The sequence below is a fragment of the Carica papaya genome, chromosome 8 (genome assembly GCF_054855325.1).
Source record: "Carica papaya isolate Zhongbai chromosome 8, ASM5485532v1, whole genome shotgun sequence".
Lineage (NCBI taxonomy): Eukaryota > Viridiplantae > Streptophyta > Magnoliopsida > Brassicales > Caricaceae > Carica > Carica papaya.
In genome coordinates this window covers 10,285,611-10,304,921 of record NC_142316.1, presented here as the reverse complement: position 1 = coordinate 10,304,921, position 19,311 = coordinate 10,285,611, and the positions used below count along the sequence as shown (strand labels likewise).

The 19,311-nt window shown below is 46.3% G+C and overlaps 5 non-coding genes and 30 pseudogenes across 5 annotated transcripts; all 35 read right to left on the bottom strand.

Annotated features, from left to right (window-relative positions):
* Position 1: 1 nt before the first annotated feature.
* Positions 2–120, bottom strand: LOC148241117 (5S ribosomal RNA; annotated as a pseudogene).
* A 566-nt stretch (positions 121–686) lies between these two features.
* Positions 687–805, bottom strand: LOC148241116 (5S ribosomal RNA; annotated as a pseudogene).
* A 204-nt stretch (positions 806–1,009) lies between these two features.
* On the bottom strand, positions 1,010–1,127 carry LOC148241115 (5S ribosomal RNA; annotated as a pseudogene).
* Positions 1,128–1,688: 561 nt separating this feature from the next.
* LOC148241114 (5S ribosomal RNA) lies at positions 1,689–1,807 on the bottom strand (annotated as a pseudogene).
* Positions 1,808–2,012: 205 nt separating this feature from the next.
* Positions 2,013–2,131, bottom strand: LOC148241113 (5S ribosomal RNA; annotated as a pseudogene).
* A 563-nt stretch (positions 2,132–2,694) lies between these two features.
* Positions 2,695–2,813, bottom strand: LOC148241112 (5S ribosomal RNA; annotated as a pseudogene).
* Positions 2,814–3,694: 881 nt separating this feature from the next.
* On the bottom strand, positions 3,695–3,813 carry LOC148241111 (5S ribosomal RNA; annotated as a pseudogene).
* A 563-nt stretch (positions 3,814–4,376) lies between these two features.
* LOC148241110 (5S ribosomal RNA) lies at positions 4,377–4,495 on the bottom strand (annotated as a pseudogene).
* Positions 4,496–5,054: 559 nt separating this feature from the next.
* LOC148241109 (5S ribosomal RNA) lies at positions 5,055–5,173 on the bottom strand (annotated as a pseudogene).
* Positions 5,174–5,736: 563 nt separating this feature from the next.
* Positions 5,737–5,855, bottom strand: LOC148241108 (5S ribosomal RNA). The gene has a single exon (XR_015815488.1). It is a non-coding gene; the product is annotated as a 5S ribosomal RNA (ribosomal RNA).
* Positions 5,856–6,414: 559 nt separating this feature from the next.
* LOC148241107 (5S ribosomal RNA) lies at positions 6,415–6,533 on the bottom strand (annotated as a pseudogene).
* Positions 6,534–7,095: 562 nt separating this feature from the next.
* Positions 7,096–7,214, bottom strand: LOC148241106 (5S ribosomal RNA; annotated as a pseudogene).
* A 547-nt stretch (positions 7,215–7,761) lies between these two features.
* On the bottom strand, positions 7,762–7,880 carry LOC148241105 (5S ribosomal RNA; annotated as a pseudogene).
* A 562-nt stretch (positions 7,881–8,442) lies between these two features.
* On the bottom strand, positions 8,443–8,561 carry LOC148241104 (5S ribosomal RNA; annotated as a pseudogene).
* A 209-nt stretch (positions 8,562–8,770) lies between these two features.
* Positions 8,771–8,889, bottom strand: LOC148241103 (5S ribosomal RNA; annotated as a pseudogene).
* A 203-nt stretch (positions 8,890–9,092) lies between these two features.
* Positions 9,093–9,210, bottom strand: LOC148241102 (5S ribosomal RNA; annotated as a pseudogene).
* Positions 9,211–9,771: 561 nt separating this feature from the next.
* On the bottom strand, positions 9,772–9,890 carry LOC148241101 (5S ribosomal RNA; annotated as a pseudogene).
* An 871-nt stretch (positions 9,891–10,761) lies between these two features.
* LOC148241100 (5S ribosomal RNA) lies at positions 10,762–10,880 on the bottom strand (annotated as a pseudogene).
* A 203-nt stretch (positions 10,881–11,083) lies between these two features.
* LOC148241099 (5S ribosomal RNA) lies at positions 11,084–11,201 on the bottom strand (annotated as a pseudogene).
* Positions 11,202–11,762: 561 nt separating this feature from the next.
* LOC148241098 (5S ribosomal RNA) lies at positions 11,763–11,881 on the bottom strand. Its single transcript, XR_015814915.1, has one exon. It is a non-coding gene; the product is annotated as a 5S ribosomal RNA (ribosomal RNA).
* A 205-nt stretch (positions 11,882–12,086) lies between these two features.
* Positions 12,087–12,205, bottom strand: LOC148241097 (5S ribosomal RNA; annotated as a pseudogene).
* Positions 12,206–12,764: 559 nt separating this feature from the next.
* LOC148241096 (5S ribosomal RNA) lies at positions 12,765–12,883 on the bottom strand (annotated as a pseudogene).
* Positions 12,884–13,442: 559 nt separating this feature from the next.
* LOC148241095 (5S ribosomal RNA) lies at positions 13,443–13,561 on the bottom strand (annotated as a pseudogene).
* Positions 13,562–14,120: 559 nt separating this feature from the next.
* LOC148241094 (5S ribosomal RNA) lies at positions 14,121–14,239 on the bottom strand. The gene has a single exon (XR_015815191.1). It is a non-coding gene; the product is annotated as a 5S ribosomal RNA (ribosomal RNA).
* A 205-nt stretch (positions 14,240–14,444) lies between these two features.
* Positions 14,445–14,563, bottom strand: LOC148241093 (5S ribosomal RNA; annotated as a pseudogene).
* Positions 14,564–14,772: 209 nt separating this feature from the next.
* On the bottom strand, positions 14,773–14,891 carry LOC148241092 (5S ribosomal RNA; annotated as a pseudogene).
* Positions 14,892–15,095: 204 nt separating this feature from the next.
* Positions 15,096–15,213, bottom strand: LOC148241091 (5S ribosomal RNA; annotated as a pseudogene).
* A 560-nt stretch (positions 15,214–15,773) lies between these two features.
* LOC148241090 (5S ribosomal RNA) lies at positions 15,774–15,892 on the bottom strand (annotated as a pseudogene).
* Positions 15,893–16,452: 560 nt separating this feature from the next.
* On the bottom strand, positions 16,453–16,571 carry LOC148241089 (5S ribosomal RNA; annotated as a pseudogene).
* Positions 16,572–16,777: 206 nt separating this feature from the next.
* LOC148241088 (5S ribosomal RNA) lies at positions 16,778–16,896 on the bottom strand. The gene has a single exon (XR_015815569.1). It is a non-coding gene; the product is annotated as a 5S ribosomal RNA (ribosomal RNA).
* A 559-nt stretch (positions 16,897–17,455) lies between these two features.
* Positions 17,456–17,574, bottom strand: LOC148241087 (5S ribosomal RNA). The gene has a single exon (XR_015815384.1). It is a non-coding gene; the product is annotated as a 5S ribosomal RNA (ribosomal RNA).
* Positions 17,575–17,783: 209 nt separating this feature from the next.
* Positions 17,784–17,902, bottom strand: LOC148241086 (5S ribosomal RNA; annotated as a pseudogene).
* Positions 17,903–18,106: 204 nt separating this feature from the next.
* On the bottom strand, positions 18,107–18,224 carry LOC148241085 (5S ribosomal RNA; annotated as a pseudogene).
* Positions 18,225–18,785: 561 nt separating this feature from the next.
* LOC148241084 (5S ribosomal RNA) lies at positions 18,786–18,904 on the bottom strand (annotated as a pseudogene).
* A 202-nt stretch (positions 18,905–19,106) lies between these two features.
* Positions 19,107–19,225, bottom strand: LOC148241083 (5S ribosomal RNA; annotated as a pseudogene).
* Positions 19,226–19,311: the final 86 nt, after the last annotated feature.

Here is a 19,311-nt window from a genome sequence, read left to right as displayed (position 1 = left end):
ATTGGTGCGACACGAGGACTTACCAGGAGGTCACCCATCCTAGTACTACTCTCTCCCAAGCGCACTTAACTGCGGAGTTCTGATGGGATCCGGTGCATTAGTGCTGGTATGATCCCACCCGTTTAATTCCGAGTTGCAAATACATAAACTCCTTCTCCTTTCTTCCCCCTCCCGTTATTTGTTTCCTTGTGCGTGCGCACTGCACCTCTCGTCCTCGTTCAAATATCAAGTAAAATGCCACGGCGCCGTGACTCACATTTGCGAATAAATTTGCGAACCATAATTAAAGTCGCGCGTAACTTCGAACGGCACAACTGAAAAAAAAAAATGGGTGCAAAACGAGGACTTCACAAGAAAATGGGTGAAATATAAGGACTTCGCAGGAGGTAACCCATGCTAGTACTACTCTCGCCCAAGCACTTTTACCTATGGAGTTCTGATAGAATCTGTTGCATTAGTGCTGGTATGATCGCACCTGTTTCATTTCCGGCTGCAAATACATACACTCCTTCTCCTTTCTTCCCCCTCTCGTCATTTGTTTCCTTGTGCGTGCGCACTGCACCTCTCGTTCTCGTTCAAATATCAAGTAAAATGCCACGGCGCCGTGACTCACATTTGCGAATAAATCTGCGGACCATAATTAAAGTCGCGCGTAATGTCGAACGGCACATCTGAAGAAAAGAAAATGGGTGCAACACGAGAACTTCCCAGGAGGTAACCCATCATTGTACTACTTTCGCCAAAGCACACTTAACTGCGGAGTTCTGATGGGATCCGGTGCATTTGTGCTGGTGTTACCTCACCTGTTTAATTTCGTGCTGAAAATACATACACTCCTTCTTCCCTCCCGCCCTCCCGTCATTTGTTTCCTTTTGCGTTCACATTGCACCTCTCCTTCTCGTTCTAATATCGATTAAAATGCCCCTTATTCTTGACTCACATTTGCGTATAAACCAGCGGACCATAGTTCCAGTCGCGCGTAATGTCGAACGACCTATCTGAAAAAAAATTGTTGCGATACGAGGACTTCTCAAGAAGTCACCCATCCGAGTACACCTCTCGCCCAAGCACACTTAACTGCAGAGTTCTGATGGGATCCAGTGCATTAGTGCTGGTATGATGCCACTTGTTTAATTTTGCGCTTCAAATACATACACTCCTAATCTTTTCTTCCTCCTCCCGTCATTTGTTTCCTTGTGCGTGCGCACTGCACCTTCCGTACTCGTTCTAATATCAAGTAAAATGCCACGGCGCCGTGACTCACATTTGCGAATAAACCTGCGGACCATAAATCAAGTCGCGCGTAACGTCGAAAGAATCATATGCAAAAATATTGGTGCAACACGAGGACCTCCCAAGAAAATGGGTGAAATATAAGGACTTCGCAGGAGGTCACCCATCCGAGTACTTTTCTCGCCCAAGCACCCTTAACTGCGGAGTTCTGATAGAATCCATTGCATTAGTGCTGGTATGATCCCTCATGTTTCCTTATGCACTGTAAATACATACACTCTTTCTCCTTCCATCCCCCCTCCCGTCATTTGTTTCCATGTGCGTGCACTCTGCATCTCTCTTTCTCGTTCTAATATCAAGTAATATGCCCCGGCACCGTGACTTACCTTTGCAAATGAACCAGCGGTTTATAATTCCATTCGCGCGTAACGTCGAACAACCCATCCAAAAAAAAATAGGTGCAACACGAGGGCTTCCCAAGTTGTCACCCATCCGAGTACTACTCTCGCCCAAGCACACTTAACTACGGAGCTCTGATGGGATCCGGAGCTTTAATGCTGGTATGATCGCACCTTTTTAATTTCGCGCTGCAAATACATACACTCCTTCTTCTTTCTTCCCCCTCCCGTCATTTGTTTCCTTGTGCATTCACACTTCACCTCTCATTCTCGTTCTAATATCGATTAAAATGCCCCTACTTCTTGACTCACATTTGCGTATAAACGAGCGGACCCTAGTTCCAGACGGGCGTAACGTCGAACGACCCGTCTGAAAAAAAATTGGTGCGACACGAGGACTTCCGAGGAGGTCACCCATCCGAGTACTAATCTCGCCCAAGAACACTTCACTACGGAGTTCTGATGAGATCCGGTGCATGAGTGCTGGTATGATCGCACCTGTTTAATTTTGCGCTACAAATACATAAACTTATTCCCCTTTCTTCCCCCTCCCGTCATTTGTTTCCTTGTGCGTGCGCACTGCACCTCCCGTTCTCGTTCTAATATCAAGTAAAATGCTACAGCGCCGTGACTCACATTTGCGAATAAACCAGAGGCGCATAATTCAAGTCGCGCGTAACATCGAAAGAATCATCTGCAAAAAAATGGGTGCAACACGAGGACTTCACAAGAAAATGGGTGAAATATAAGGACTTCGCAGGAGGTAACCCATGCTAGTACTACTCTCGCCCAAGCAGCCTTACCTACGGAGTTCTGATAGAATCCGTTGCATTAGTGCTGGTATGATCGCACCTGTTTCATTTCGCGCTGCAAAAACATACACTCCTTCTCCTTTCTTCCCCCTCCCGTCATTTGTTTCCTTGTGAGTGCGCAATGCACCTCTCGTTCTCGTTCAAATATCAAGTAAAATGCCACGGCGCCGTGACTCACATTTGTGAATAAATCTGCGGACCATAATTAAAGTCGTGCGTAACGTCGAACGGCACATCTGAAGAAAAGAAAATGGGTGCAACACGTGAACTTCCCAGGAGGTAACCCATCATTGTACTACTTTCGCCAAAGCACACTTAACTACGGAGTTCTGAAGGGATCCGGTGTATTTGTGCTGGTGTGACCGCACCTATTTAATTTGGTGCTGAAAATACATACACTCCTTCTTCCCTCCCACCCTCCCATCATTTGTTTCCTTGTGCGTTCACACTGCACATCTCATTCTCGTTCTAATATCGATTAAAATGCCCCTGATTCTTGACTCACATTTGCGTATAAACCAGCGGACCATAGTTCTAGTCTCGCGTAACGTCGAACGACCCATCTGAAAAAAAATTGTTGCGATACGAGGACTCCCAATAGGTCACCCATCCGAGTACTATTCTCGCCCAAGCACACTTAACTGCAGAGTTCTATTGGGATCCAGTGCAATAATGCTGGTATGATGCCACTTGTTTAATTTCGCGCTTCAAATATATACACTCATTCTTTTTTCTTCCTCATCCCGTCATTTGTTTCCTTGTGCATGCGCACTGCACTTCCCGTACTCGTTCTAATATCAAGTAAAATGCTACGGCGCCTTGACTCATATTTGCGAATAAATCTGCGGACCATAAATCAAGTCGCGTGTAACGTCGAAAGAATCATCTGCAAAAAGATGGGTGTAACACGAGGACCTCCCAAGAAAATGGGTGAAATATAAGGACTTCGAAGGAGGTCACCCATCATTGTACTACATTCGCCAAAGCACACTTAACTGCGGAGTTCTGATGGGATCCGGTGCATTAGTGCTGGTGTGACCGCACCTGTTTAATTTCGTGCTAAAAATACATACACTCCTTCTCCTTCCCTCCACCTCCCATCAATTGTTTCCTTGTGCGTTCACACTGCACCTCTCTTTCTCGTTCTAATATCGATTAAAATGCCCCTGCTTCTTGACTCACATTTGTGTATAAACCAGCGGACCCCAGTTCCAGTCGCGCGTAACGTCGAACGACCCGTCTGAAAACTAATTGGTGCGACACGAGGACTTCCCAGGAGGTCACCCATCCGAGTACTACTCTCGCCCAAGTGCACTTAACTGCGAAGTTCTGATGGGATCCGGTGCATTAGTGCTGGTATGATCGCACCCGTTTAATTCTGCGCTGCAAATACATAAACTCCTTCTCCTTTCTTCCCCCTACCGTCATTTGTTTCCTTGTGTGTGCACACTGCACCTCCCGTGCTCGTTCTTATATCAAGTAAAATGCTACGGTGCCGTGACTCACATTTGCGAATAAACCTTAGGACCATAATTCAAGTCGCGCGTATCGTCGAAAGAATCATCTGCAAAAAAATGGGTGCAACACGAGGACTTCCTAAGAAAATGGGTGAAATATAAGGACTTCGCAGGAGGTCACCCATCCTAGTGCTACTCTCGCCCAAGCACCCTTAACTTGCGGAGTTCTGATAGAATCCGTTGCATTGGTGCTGATATGATTGCTCATGTTTCATTCTGCGCTGCAAATACATACACTTTTTCTCCCTCCATCCCCCCTCCCGTCATTTGTTTCCTTGTGCGTGCACTCTGCATCTCTCCTTCTTGTTCTAATATCGATTAAAATGCCCCTGCTTCTTGACTCACATTTACGTATAAACCAGTGGATCCTAGTTCCAGTCACGCATAACGTCGAACAACGCGTCTGGAAAAAAAAATTAGTGCGACGCGAGGAGTTCCCAGGAGGTCACCCATCCGAGTACTAATCTCGCCCAAGAACACTTCACTGCGGAGTTTTGATGGGATCCGGTGCATTAGTGCTAGTATGATCACACCTATTTAATTTTGCGCTGTAAATACATAAACTCATTCCCCTTTCTTCCCCCTCCCGTCATTTGTTTCCTTGTGCGTGCGCACTGCACCTCCCGTTCTCGTTCTAATATCAAGTAAAATGCTACTGCGCCGTGACTCACATTTGCGAATAAACCTGAGGACCATAATTCAAGTCTAGCGTAACGTCGAAAGAATCATCTGCAAAAAAATGGGTGCAACACGAGAACTTCACAAGAAAATGGGTGAAATATAAGGACTTCGCAGGAGGTAACCCATGCTAGTACTACTCTCGCCCAAGCACCCTTACCTACGGAGTTCTTATAGAATCCGAAGCATTAGTGTTGGTATGATCGCACATGTTTCATTTCGTGCTGAAAATACATACACTCCTTCTCCTTCCCTCCCCCTCCCATCAATTGTTTCCTTGTGCGTTCACACTGCACCTCTCCTTCTCATTCTAATATCGATTAAAATGCCCCTGCTTCTTGACTCACATTTGCGTATAAACCAGCGTACCATAGTTCCAGTCGCGCGTAACGTCGAACGACCAGTCAGAAAAAAAATTGGTGCGACACAAGGACTTCCCAAGAGGTCACCCATCCGAGAACTACTCTCGCCCAAGCGCACTTAACTGCAGAGTTCTGATGGGATCCGGTGCATTAGTGCTAGTATGATCACACCTATTTAATTTTGCGCTGTAAATACATAAACTCATTCTCCTTTTTTCCCCCTCCCGTCATTTGTTTCCTTGTGCGTGCGCACTGCACCTCCCGTGCTCTTTCTAATATCAAGTAAAATGCTACGGTTCCGTGACTCACATTTGCGAATAAACCTGACGACCATAATTCAAGTCGCGCGTATCGTCGAAAAAATCATCTGCAAAAAAATGGGTGCAACACGAGAACTTCCTAAGAAAATGGGTGAAATATAAGGACTTCGCAGGAGGTCACCCATCCTAGTGCTACTCTCGCCCAAGCACCCTTAACTTGCGGAGTTCTGATAGAATCCGTTGCATTGGTGCTGATATGATTGCTCATGTTTCATTCTGCACTGCAAATACATACAATTTTTCTCCCTCCATCCCCCCTCCCGTCATTTGTTTCCTTGTGCGTGCACTCTGCATCTCTCCTTCTTGTTCTAATATCGATTAAAATGCCCCTGCTTCTTGACTCACATTTGCGTATAAACCAGTGGATCCTAGTTCCAGTCCCGCATAACGTCGAACAACCCGTCTGAAAAAAAAAATTAGTGCGACACGAGGAGTTCCCAGGAGGTCACCCATCCGAGTACTAATCTCGCCCAAGCACACTTCACTGCGGAGTTCTGATGGGATCCGGTGCATTAGTGCTAGTATGATCACACCTATTTAATTTTGCGCTGTAAATACATAAACTCATTCCCCTTTCTTCCCCCTCCCGTCATTTGTTTCCTTGTGCGTGCGCACTGCACCTCCCGTTCTCGTTCTCATATCAAGTAAAATGCTACTGCGCCGTGACTCACATTTGCGAATAAACCTGAGGACCATAATTCAAGTCGCGCGTAACGTCGAAAGAATCATCTGCAAAAAAATGGGTGCAACACGAGAACTTCACAAGAAAATGGGTGAAATATAAGGACTTCGCATGAGGTAACCCATGCTAGTACTACTCTCGCCCAAGCACCCTTACCTACGGAGTTCTGATAGAATCCGAAGCATTAGTGCTGGTATGATCGCACCTGTTTCATTTCGTGCTGAAAATACATACACTCCTTCTCCTTCCCTCCCCCTCCCATCAATTGTTTCCTTGTGCGTTCACACTGCACCTCTCCTTCTCGTTCTAATATCGATTAAAATGCCCCTGCTTCTTGACTCACATTTGCGTATAAACCAACGTACCATAGTTCCAGTCGCGCGTAACGTCGAACGACCAGTCTGAAAAAAAATTGGTGCGACACAAGGACTTCCCAAGAGGTCATCCATCCGAGAACTACTCTCGCCCAAGCGCACTTAACTGCAGAGTTCTGATGGGATCCAGTGCATTAGTGCTAGTATGATCACACCTATTTAATTTTGCGCTGTAAATACATAAACTCATTCTCCTTTTTTCCCCCTCCCGTCATTTGTTTCCTTGTGCGTGCGCACTGCACCTCCCGTGCTCTTTCTAATATCAAGTAAAATGCTACGGTGCCGTGACTCACATTTGCGAATAAACCTGAGGACCATAATTCAAGTCGCGCGTATCGTCGAAAAATTCATCTGCAAAAAAATGGGTGCAAGACGAGAACTTCCTAAGAAATTGGGTGAAATATAAGGACTTCGCAGGAGGTCACCCATCCTAGTGCTACTCTCGCCCAAGCATCCTTAATTTGCGGAGTTCTGATAGAATCAGTTGCATTGGTGCTGGTATGATTGCTCATGTTTCATTCTGCGCTTCAAATACATACACTTTTTCTCCCTCCATCCCCCCTCCCATTATTTGTTTCCTTGTGCGTGCACTCTGCATCTCTCCTTCTCGTTCTAATATCGATTAAAATGCCTCTGCTTCTTGATTCACATTTGCGTATAAATCAGTGGATCCTAGTTCCAGTCGCGCGTAACGTAGAACAACCCGTCAGAAAAAAAAATTAGTGCGACACGAGGACTTCCCGGGAGGTCACCCATCCGAGTACTACTCCCGCCCAAGCACACTTAACTGAGAAGTTCTGATGGGATCCGGTGCATTAGTGATGGTATGATCGCACCTTATTTTTCACGCCGCAAATACATAAACTCCTTCTCCTTTCTTCCCCCTCCGGTCATTTGTTTCCTTGTGCGTGCGCACTGCACCTCTCGTTCTCGTTCAAATATCAAGTAAAATGCCACGGCGCCGTGACTTACATTTGCGAATAAATCAGCGGACCATAATTAAAGTCGCGCGTAACGTCAAACGGCACATTTGAAGAAAAAAAAAAGGGTGCAACACAAGAACTTCACCAGAAAATGGGTGAAATATAAGGACTTCGCAGTAGGTAACCCATGCTAGTACTACTCTCGCCCAAGCACCCTTACCTACGAAGTTCTGATAGAATCCGTTCCATTAGTGCTGGTATGATCGCACCTGTTTCATTTCGTGCTGAAAATACTCCTTCTCCTTCCCTCCCCCTCCCATCAATTGTTTCCTTGTGCGTTCACACTGCACCTCTCCTTCTCGTTCTAATGTGGATTAAAATGCCGTGACTCACATTTGCGTATAAACTAGCGGACCTTAGTTCCAGTCGCGCGTAACGTCGAACGACCCGTCTGAAATTAAATTTGTGCGACACAAGGACTTCCCAGGAGGTCACCCATCCGAGTACTACTCTCGCCCAAGCACACTTAACTGCGAAGTTCTGATGGGATCCGGTGCATTAGTGCTGGTATGATTGCACCCTTTTAATTTTGCGCTGCAAAAACATAAACTCCTTCTCCTTTCTTCCCCCTCCCGTCATTTGTTTCCTTGTGCGTGCACACTGCACCTCCCGTGCTCGTTCTCATATCAAGTAAAATGCTACGGTGCCGTGACTCACATCTGCGGTTAAACCTGAGGACCATAATTCAAGTCGTGCGTATCGTCGAAAGAATCATCTGCAAAAAAATAGGTACAACACGAGGACTTCCTAAGAATATGGGTGAAATATAAGGACTTCGCAGGAGGTCACCCATCCTAGAGCTACTCTCGCCCAAGCACCCTAAACTTGCGGAGTTCTGATAGAATCCGTTGCATTGGTGCTGGTATGATTGCTCATGTTTCATTCTGCGCTGCAAATACATACACTTTTTCTCCCTCCATCCCCCCTCCCGTCATTTGTTTCCTTTTGCGTGCACTCTGCATCTCTCCTTCTCGTTCTAATATCGATTAAAATGCCCCTGCTTCTTGACTCACATTTGCGTATAAACCAGTGGACCCTAGTTCAAGTCGTGCGTAACGTCGAACGACCCGTCCTAAAAAAAAATTAGTGCGACACGAGGACTTACCAGGAGGTCACCCATCCGAGTACTACTCTCGCCCAAGCACACTTAGCTGCGGAGTTCTGATGGGATCCGGTGCATTAATGCTGTAATGATCGCACCAGTTTAATTTCGCACTGCAAATACATAAAATCCTTATCCTTTCTTCCCCCTCCCGTCATTTATTTCCTTGTGCGTGCGCACTGCACCTCTCGTTCTCGTTCAAATATCAAGTAAAATGTCACGGCGCCGTGACTCACATTTGCGAATAAATCTGTGGAACATAATTAAAGTCGCGCATAACGTCGAACAGGACATCTGAAAAAAAGAAAATGGGTGCAACACGAGAACTTCCCAGGAGGTAACCCATCATTGTACTACTGTCGCCAAAGCACACTTAACTGCGGAGTTCTGATGGGATCCGGTGCATTTGTGCTGGTGTGACCGCACCTATTTAATTTCGTGCTGAAAATACATACACTCCTTCTTCCCTCCCCCCTCCAATCATTTGTTTCCTTGTGCGTTCACACTGCACCTCTCCTTCTCGTTCTAATATCGATTAAAATGCCCCTGATTCTTGATTCACATTTGCGTATAAACAAGCGAACCATAGTTCCAGTCGCGCCTAACGTCGAACGACCCATCTGAAAAAAAATTGTTGCGATACGAGGACTTCCCAAGAGGTCACCCATCTAAGTACTACTCTCGCCCAAGCACACTTAACTGCAGAGTTCTAATGGGATCCAGTGCAGTAGTGCTGGTATGATGCCACTTGTTTAATTTTGCGCTTCAAATACATACACTCATTCTCGTTTCTTCCTCATCCCGTCATTTGTTTCTTTGTGCGTGCGCACTGCACCTCCCGTACTCGTTCTAATATCAAGTAAAATGCCACGGCGCCGTGACTCACATTTGCGAATAAATCTGCAGACCATAAATCAAGTCGCGCGTAACGTCGAAAGAATCATCTGCAAAAAGATGGGTGCAACACGAGGACCTCCCAAGAAAATGGGTGAAATATAAGGACTTCGCAGGAGGTCACCCATCCGAGTACTTTTCTCGCCCAAGCACCCTTAACTGTGGAGTTCTGATAGAATCCGTTGCATTAGTGCTGGTATGATCCCTCATGTTTTATTCTGCACTGCAAATACATACACTCTTTCTCCTTCCATCCCCCCTCCCGTCATTTGTTTCCTTGTGCGTGCACTCTGCATCTCTCTTTCTCGTTCTAATATCAAGAAATATGCCCCGGCACCGTGACTTACCCTTGCAAATGAATCAACGGTTTATAATTCCATTCGCGCGAAACGTCGAACAACCCATCCGAAAAAAAATAGGTGCAACACGAGGGCTTCCCAAGTGGTCACCCATCCGAGTACTACTCTCGCCCAAGCACACTTAACTGCGGAGCTCTGATGGGATGCGGGGCTTTAGTTCTGGTATGATCGCACTTGTTTAACTTCGCGCTGTAAATACATACACTCCTTCTCCTTTCTTCCACCTCCCGTCATTTGTTTCCTTGTGCGTTCACACTTCACCTCTCATTCTCGTTCTAATATCGATTAAAATGCCCCTGCTTCTTGACTCACATTTGCGTATAAACCAGCGGACCCTAGTTCCAGACGCGCGTAACATCGAACAACCCGTCTGAAAAAAAATTTTTGCGACACGAGGACTTCCCAGGAGGTCACCCATCCCAGCACACTTCACTGTGTAGTTCTGATGGGATCCGGTGCATTAGTGCTGGTATGATCGCACCTGTTTAATTTTGCGCTGCAAATACATAAACTCATTCCCTTTTCTTCCCCCCCCCCGTTATTTGTTTCCTTGTGCGTGCGCACTGCACCTCCCGTTCTCGTTCTAATATCATGTAAAATGCTACAACACCGTGACTCACATTTGCGAATAAACGTGAGGACCATAATTCAAGTCGCGCGTAACGTCGAAAGAATCATCTGCAAAAAAATAGGTGCAACACGAGGACTTCACAAGAAAATGGGTGAAATATAAGGACTTCGCAGGAGGTAACCCATGCTAGTACTACTCTAGCCCAAGCACCCTTACCTACGGAGTTCTGATAGAATCCGTCGCATTAGTGCTGGTATGATCGCACCTGTTTCATTTCGCGCTGCAAAAACATACACTCCTTCTCCTTTCTTCCCCCTCCCGTCATTTGTTTCCTTGTGCGTGCGCACTACACCTCTCGTTCTCGCTCAAATATCAAGTAAAATGCCACGGCGCCGTGACTCACATTTGCGAATAAATCTGCGGACCATAATTAAAGTCGCGCGTAAGGTCGTACGGCACATCTGAAAAAAGGAAAATGGGTGCAACACGAGAACTTCCCAGGAGGTAACCCATCATTGTACTACTTTCGCCAAAGCACACTTAACTGCGGAGTTCTGATGGGATCCGGTGCATTTGTGCTGGTGTGACCGCACCTGTTTAATTTCGTGCCGAAAATACATACACTCCTTCTTCCCTCCCCCCTCCCATCATTTGTTTCCTTGTGCGTTCACACTGCACCTCCCCTTCTCATTCTAATATCGATTAAAATGCCACTTATTCTTGACTCACATTTACGTATAAACCAGCGGACCATAGTTCCAGTCGCGCGTAATGTCGAACGACCCATCTGAAAAAAAATTATTGCGATACGAGGACTTCTCAAGAGGTCACCCATCCGAGTACTACACTCGCCCAAGCACACTTAACTGCAGAGTTCTGATGGGATCTAGTGCATTAGTGCTGGTATGATGCCACTTGTTTAATTTTGCGCTTCAAATACATACACTCCTTCTCTTTTCGTCCTTCTCCCGTCATTTGTTTCCTTGTGCGTGCGCACTGCACCTCCCGTACTCGTTCTAATATCAAGTAAAATGCCACGGCGCCTTGACTCACATTTGCGAATAAACCTGCGGACCATAAATCAAGTCGTGCGTAACGTCGAAAGAATCATCTGCAAAAAGATGGGTGCAACACGAGGACCTCCCAAGAAAATGGGTGAAATATAAGGACTTCGCAGGAGGTCACCCATCCGAGTACTTTTCTCGCCCAAGCACCCTTAACTGCGGAGTTCTGATAGAATCTGTTGCATTAGTGCTGGTATAATCCCTCATGTTTCATTCTGCACTGCAAATACATACACTCTTTCTCCTCCCATCCCCCCTCCCGTCATTTGTTTCCTTGTGCGTGCACTCTGCATCTCTCTTTCTCGTTCTAATATCAAGTAATATGCCCCGGCACCGTGACTCACCTTTGCAAATGAACCAGCGGTTTATAATTTTATTAGCGCATAACGTCGAACAACCCATCCGAAAAAAAATAGGTACAACACAAGGGCTTCCCAAGTGGTCACCCATCCGAGTACTACTCTCGCCCAAGCACACTTAACTGCGGAGTTCTGATGGGATCCGGGGCTTTAGTGCTGGTATGATCGCACCTGTTTAATATCGCGCTGCAAATACATACACTACTTCTCATTTCTTCCCCCTCCTGTCATTTGTATCCTTGTGTGTTAACACTTCACCTCTCATTCTCGTTCTAATATCGATTAAAATGCCTCCGCTTATTGACTCACATTTGCGTATAAACCAGCGGACACTAGTTCCAGACGGGCGTAACGTCGAACGACCCGTCTGAAAAAAAATTGGTGCGACACGAGGACTTCCCAGGAGGTCATCAATCCGAGTACTACTCTCGCCAAAGCACACTTAACTGCGGAGTTCTGATGGGATCTGGTGCATTAGTGCTGGTATGATCGCACCTGTTTAATTTTGCGCTGCAAATACATAAACTAATTCCCCTTTCTTCCCCCTCCCATCATTTGTTTCATTGTGCGTGCGCACTGCACCTCCCGTTCTCGTTCTAATATCAAGTAAAATTCTACAGTGCCGTGACTCACATTTGCGAATAAACCTGAGGACCATAATTCAAGTCGCGCGTAACGTCGAAAGAATCATCTGCAAAAAAATGGGTGCAACGCGAGGATTTCACAAGAAAATGGGTGAAATATAAGGACTTCGCAGGAGGTAACCCCTGCTAGTACTACTCTCGCCCAAGCACCCTTACCTACGGAGTTATGATAGAATCCGTTGCACTAGTGCTGGTATGATCGTACCTGTTTTATTTCGTGCTGAAAATACAAACACTCCTTCTCCTTCCGTCCCCCTCCCATCAATTGTTTTCTTGTGCGTTCACACTGCACCTCTCCTTCTCGTTCTAATATCGATTAAAATGCCCCTGCTTCTTGACTCACATTTGCGTATAAACTAGCAGACCCTAGTTCCAGTCGCGCGTAACGTCGAACGACCCGTCTAAAAAAAAATTGGTGCGACACGAGGACTACCCAGGAGGTCATCAATCCGAGTACTACTCTCGCCAAAGCACACTTAACTGCGGAGTTCTGATGGGATCTGGTGCATTAGTGCTGGTATGATCGTACCTGTTTAATTTTGCGCTGCAAATACATAAACTCATTCCCCTTTCTTCCCCCTCCCGTCATTTGTTTCCTTGTGCGTGTGCACTGCACCTCCCGTTCTCGTTCTAATATCAAGTAAAATTCTACAGCGCCGTGACTCACATTTGTGAATAAACCTGAGGACCATAATTCAAGTCGCGCGAAACGTCGAAAGAATCATCTGCAAAAAAATGGGTGCAACACGAGGACTTCACAAGAAAATGGGTGAAATATAAGGACTTCGCAGGAGGTAACCCCTGCTAGTACTACTCTCGCCCAAGCACCCTTACCTACGGAGTTATGATAGAATCCGTTGCACTAGTGCTGGTATGATCGTACCTGTTTTATTTCGTGCTGAAAATACAAACACTCCTTCTCCTTCCGTCCCCCTCCCATCAATTGTTTTCTTGTGCGTTCACACTGCACCTCTCCTTCTCGTTCTAATATCGATTAAAATGCCCCTGCTTCTTGACTCACATTTGCGTATAAACTAGCAGACCCTAGTTCCAGTCGCGTGTAACGTCGAACGACCCGTCTAAAAAAAAATTGGTGCGACACGAGGACTACCCAGGAGGTCATCAATCCGAGTACTACTCTCGCCAAAGCACACTTAACTGCGGAGTTCTGATGGGATCTGGTGCATTAGTGCTGGTATGATCGTACCTGTTTAATTTTGCGCTGCAAATACATAAACTCATTCCCCTTTCTTCCCCCTCCCGTCATTTGTTTCCTTGTGCGTGTGCACTGCACCTCCCGTTCTCGTTCTAATATCAAGTAAAATTCTACAGCGCCGTGACTCACATTTGTGAATAAACCTGAGGACCATAATTCAAGTCGCGCGAAACGTCGAAAGAATCATCTGCAAAAAAATGGGTGCAACACGAGGACTTCACAAGAAAATGGGTGAAATATAAGGACTTCGCAGGAGGTAACCCATGCTAGTACTACTCTCCCCCAAGCACCCTTACCTACGGAGTTCTGATAGAATCCGTTGCATTAGTGCTGGTATGATCGTACCTGTTTCATTTCGTGCTGAAAATACATACACTTCTTCTCCTTCCCTCCCCCTCCCATCAATTGTTTCCTTGTGCGTTCACACTGCACCTCTCCTTCTCGTTCTAATATCGATTAAAATGCCCCTGCTTCTTGACTCACATTTGCGTATAATCCCGCGGACCCTAGTTCCAGTCGCGCGTAACGTCGAACGACCCGTCTGAAAAAAAATTGGTGCGACACGAGGACTTCCCTAGAGGTAACCCATCCGAGTACTACTCTCGCCCAAGCACACTTAACTGCGGAGTTCTGATGGGATCCGGGGCTTTAGTGCTGGTATGATCGCACCTGTTTAATTTTGCGCTGCAAATACATACACTCCTTCTCCTTTCATCCCCCTCCCGTCATTTGTTTCCTTGTGCGTTAACACTTCACCTCTCATTCTCGTTCTAATATCGATTAAAATGCCCCTGCTTATTGACTCACATTTGCGTATAAACCAGCGGACCCTAGTTCCAAACGCACGTAACGTCGAACGACCCGTCTGAAAAAAAATTGGTGCGACACGAGAACTTCCCAGGAGGTCACCCATCCGAGTACTAATCTCGCCTAAGCACACTTAACTGCGGAGTTCTGATGGGATCAGGTGCGATATAACTGGTATGATCACACCTGTTTAATTTTGCGCTACAAATACATAAACTCATTCCCCTTTCTTCCCCCTCCCGTCATTTGTTTCCTTGTGCGTGCGCACTGCACCTCTCGTTCTCGCTCAAATATCAAGTAAAATGCCACGGCGCCGTGACTCACATTTGTGAATAAATCTGCAGACCATAATTAAAGTCGCGCGTAGGGTCGAACGACACATCTGAAAAAAAGAAAATGGGTGCAACACGAGAACTTCCCAGGAGGTAACCCATCATTATACTACTTTCGCCAAAGCACACTTAACTGCGGAGTTCTGATGGGATCCGGTGCATTTGTGCTGGTGTGACCGCACCTGTTTAATTTCGTGCTGAAAATACATACACTCCTTCTTCCCTCCCCCCCTCCCATCATTTGTTTCCTTGTGCGTTCACACAGCACCTCTCCTTCTCGTTCTAATATCGATTAAAATGTCCCTGATTCTTGACTCACATTTACGTATAAACCAGCGGACCATAGTTCCAGTCGCGCGTAACGTCGAACGACCAATCTGAAAAAAAATTGTTGCGATACGAGGACTTCCCAAGAGGTCACCCATCCGAGTACTACACTCGCCCAAGCACACTTAACTGCAGAGTTCTGATGGGATCTAGTGCATTAGTGCTGGTATGATGCCACTTGTTTAATTTTGCGCTTCAAATACATACACTCCTGCTCTTTTCTTCCTTCTCCCGTCATTTGTTTCCTTGTGCTTGCGCACTGCACCTCCCGTTCTCGTTCACATATCAAGTAAAATGCCACGGCGTCGTGACTCACATTTGCGAATAAACCTGAGGACCATAATTCAAGTCGCGCGTAACGTCGAAAGAATCATCTGCAAAAAAATGGGTGCAACACGAGGACTTCACAAGAAAGTGGGTGAAATATAAGGACTTCGCATGAGGTACTCCATGCTAGAACTACTCTCCCCCAAGCACCCTTACCTACGGAGTTCTGATAGAATCCGTTGCATTAGTGCTGGTATGATCGCACCTGTTTCATTTCGTGCTGAAAATACATACACTCCCTCTCCTTCCCTCCCCCTCCCATCGATTGTTTCCTTGTGCGTTCATACTACACCTCTTCTTCTCGTTCTAATATCGATTAAAATGCCCCTGCTTCTTGACCCACATTTGCATATAAACTAGCGGACCCTAGTTCTAGTCGCGCGTAAAGTCGAACGACCTATCTGAAAAGAAATTGTTGCAATACGAGGACTTCCCAGGAGGTCACCCATCCGAGTACTACTCTCGCCCAAGCACAGTTAACTGTGGAGTTCTGATGGGATCCGGTGCATTAGTGCTGGTATGATAGCACCCGTTTAATTTCGCGCTGCAAATACATAAATTCCTTCTCATTTCTTCTCCCTCCCGTCATTTGTTTCCTTGTGCGTGCGCACTGCACCTCCCGTACTCGTTCTAATATAAAGTAAAATGCTACGGTGCCATGACTCACATTTGCGAATAAACCTGAGGACCATAATTCAAGTCGCGCGTATCGTCGAAAGAATCATCTACAAAAAATGGGTGAAACACGAGGACTTCCTAGGAAAATGGGTGAAATATAAGGACTTCGCAGGAGGTCACCCATCCTAGTGCTACTTTCGCCCAAACACCCTTAACTTGCGGAGTTCTGATAGAACCCGTTGCATTGGTGCTGGTATGATTGCTCATGTTTCATTCTGCGCTGCAAATACATACACTTTTTCTCCCTCCATCCCCCCTCCCTTCATTTGTTTCCTTGTGCATACACTCTGCATCTCTCCTTCTCGTTCTAATATCAAGTAATATGCTCCGGCACCGTGACTCACCTTTGCAAATGAACCAGCGGTTTCTAATTCCATTCGCGCGTAACGTCGAACAACCCATCCGAAAAAAAATATGTGCAACACGAGGGCTTCCCAAGTGGTCACCCATCCGAGTACTAGCCTCGCCCAAGCACACTTAACTGCGGAGCTCTGATGGGATGCGGGGCTTTAGTTCTGGTATGATCGCACTTGTTTAACTTCGCGCTGTAAATACATACACTCCTTCTCCTTTCTTCCACCTCCCGTCATTTGTTTCCTTGTGCGTTAACACTTCACCTCTCATTCTCGTTCTAATATCGATTAAAATGCCCCTACTTCTTGACTCACATTTGCGTATAAACCAGCGGATCCTAGTTCCAGATGCGCGTACCGTCGAACGACCCGTCTGAAAAAAAAATTGGTGCGACACGAGGACTTCCCAGGAGGTCACCCATCCGAGTACTAATCTAGCCCAAGCACACTTCACTGCGGAGTTCTGATGGGATCCGATGCATTAGTGCTGGTATGATCGCACCAGTTTAATTTCGCGCTGCAAATACATAAACTCATTCCCTTTTCTTCCCCCTCCCGTCATTTGTTTCCTTGTGCGTGCGCACTGCACCTCCCGTTCTCGTTCTAATATAAAGTAAAATGCTACAGCTCCGTGAATCACATTTGCGAATAAACCTGAGGACCATAATTCAAGTCGCGCGTAACGTCGAAAGAATCATCTGCAAAAGAATGGGTGCAACACGAGGACTTCACAAGAAAATGGGTGAAATATAAGGACTTCGCAGGAGGTAACCCATGCTAGTACTACTCTCGCCCAAGCACCCTTACCTACGGAGTTCTGATAGAATCCGTTGCATTAGTGCTGGTATGATTGCACCTGTTTCATTTCGTGCTGAAAATACATACACTCCTTCTCCTTCCCTCCCCCTCCCATTAATTGTTTCCTTGTGCGTTCACACTGCACGTCTCCTTCTCGTTCTAATATCGATTAAAATGCCCCTGCTTCTTGACTCACATTTGCGGATAAACCAGCGGACCCTAGTTCCAGTCGCGCGTAACGTCGAACGACCCGTCTGAAAAAAAATTGGTGCGACACGAGTACTTCCCAGGAGGTCACCCATCTGAGTACTACTCTCGCCCAAGCACACTTAACTGCGGAGTTCTGACGGGATCCGGTTCATTAGTGCTGGTATGATCGCACCCATTTAATTATGCGCTGCAAATACATAAACTCCTTCTCCTTTCTTCCCCCTCCCGTCATTTGTCTCATTGTGCGTGCGCACTGCACCTCCCGTGCTCGTTCTAATATAAAGTAAAATGCTACGGTTCCGTGACTCACATTTGCGAATAAATCTGCGGACCATAATTAAAGTCGCGCGTAACGTCGAACGGCACATCTGAAAAAAAGAAAATGGGTGCAACACGAGAACTTCCCAGGAGGTAACCCATCATTGTACTACTTTCGCCAAAGCACACTTAACTGCGGAGTTCTGATGGGATCCGGTGCATTTGTGCTGGTGTGACTGCACTTGTTTAATTTCATGCTGAAAATATATACACTCCTTCTTCCCTCCCCCCCTCCCATCATTTGTTTCGTTGTGCGTTCACACTGCACCTCTCCTTCTCGTTCTAATATCGATTAAAATGCCCCTGATTCTTGACTCACATTTGCGTATAAACCAGCGGACCATAGTTCCAGTCGCACGTAACGTCGAACGACCCATCTGAAAAAAAAATTTTGCGATACGAGGACTTCCCAAGAGGTCACCCATCCGAGTACTACTCTCGCCCAAGCACACTTAACTGCAGAGTTATGATGGGATCCAGTGCATTAGTGCTGGTATGATGCCACTTGTTTAATTTTGCGCTTCAAATACATACGCTCCTTCTCTTTTCTTCCTCCTCCCGTCATTTGTTTCCTTGTGCGTGGGCACTGCACCTCCCGTACTCGTTCTAATATCAAGTAAAATGCCACGGTGCCGTGACTCACATTGGCGAAAAAACCTGCAGACCATAAATTAAGTCGCGCGTAACATCGTAAGAATCATCTGCAAAAAGATGGGTGCAACACGAGGACCTCTCAAGAAAATGGGTGAATTATAAGGACTTCGCACGAGGTCACCCATCCGAGTACTTTTCTCGCCCAAGCACCCTTAACTGCGGAGTTCTGAGAGAATCCGTTGCATTAGTGCTGGTATGATCCCTCATGTTTCATTCTGCACTGCAAATACACACACTATTTCTCCTCCCATCCCCCCTCCCGTCATTTGTTTCCTTGTGCGTGCACTCTGCATCTCTCTTTCTCGTTCTAATATCAAGTAATATGCCCCGGCACCGTGACTCACCTTTGCAAATGAACCAGCGGTTTATAATTCCATTCGCGCGTAACGTCGAACAACCCATCCGAAAAAAAATTGGTGCAACACGAGAGCTTCCCAAGTGGTCACCCATCCGAGTACTACTCCCGCCCAAGCACACTTAACTGCGGAGTTCTAATGGGATTAGGAGTTTTAGTGCTGGTATGATCGCACCTGTTTAATTTCACGCTTCAAATACATACACTCCTCCTTTCTTCCCCCTCCCGTCATTTGTTTCCTTGTGCGTTCACACTTCACCTCTCAATCTCGTTCTAATATCGATTAAAATGCCCCTGCTTCTTAACTCACATTTGCGTATAAACCAGCGGACCCTAGTTCAAGTTGCGCGTAACGTAGAACGACCCGTCTGAAAAAAAATTGTTGCGACACGAGGACTTCAAAGGAGGTCACCCATCCGAGTACTACTCTCGGCCAAGCACACTTAACTGCGAAGTTCTGATGGGATCCGGTGCATTAGCGCTGGTATGATCGCACCTGTTTAATTTCGCGCTGCAAATACATACACTCCTTCTCTTTTCTTCCCCCTCCCGTCATTTGTTTCCTTGTGCGTGCGCACTGCACC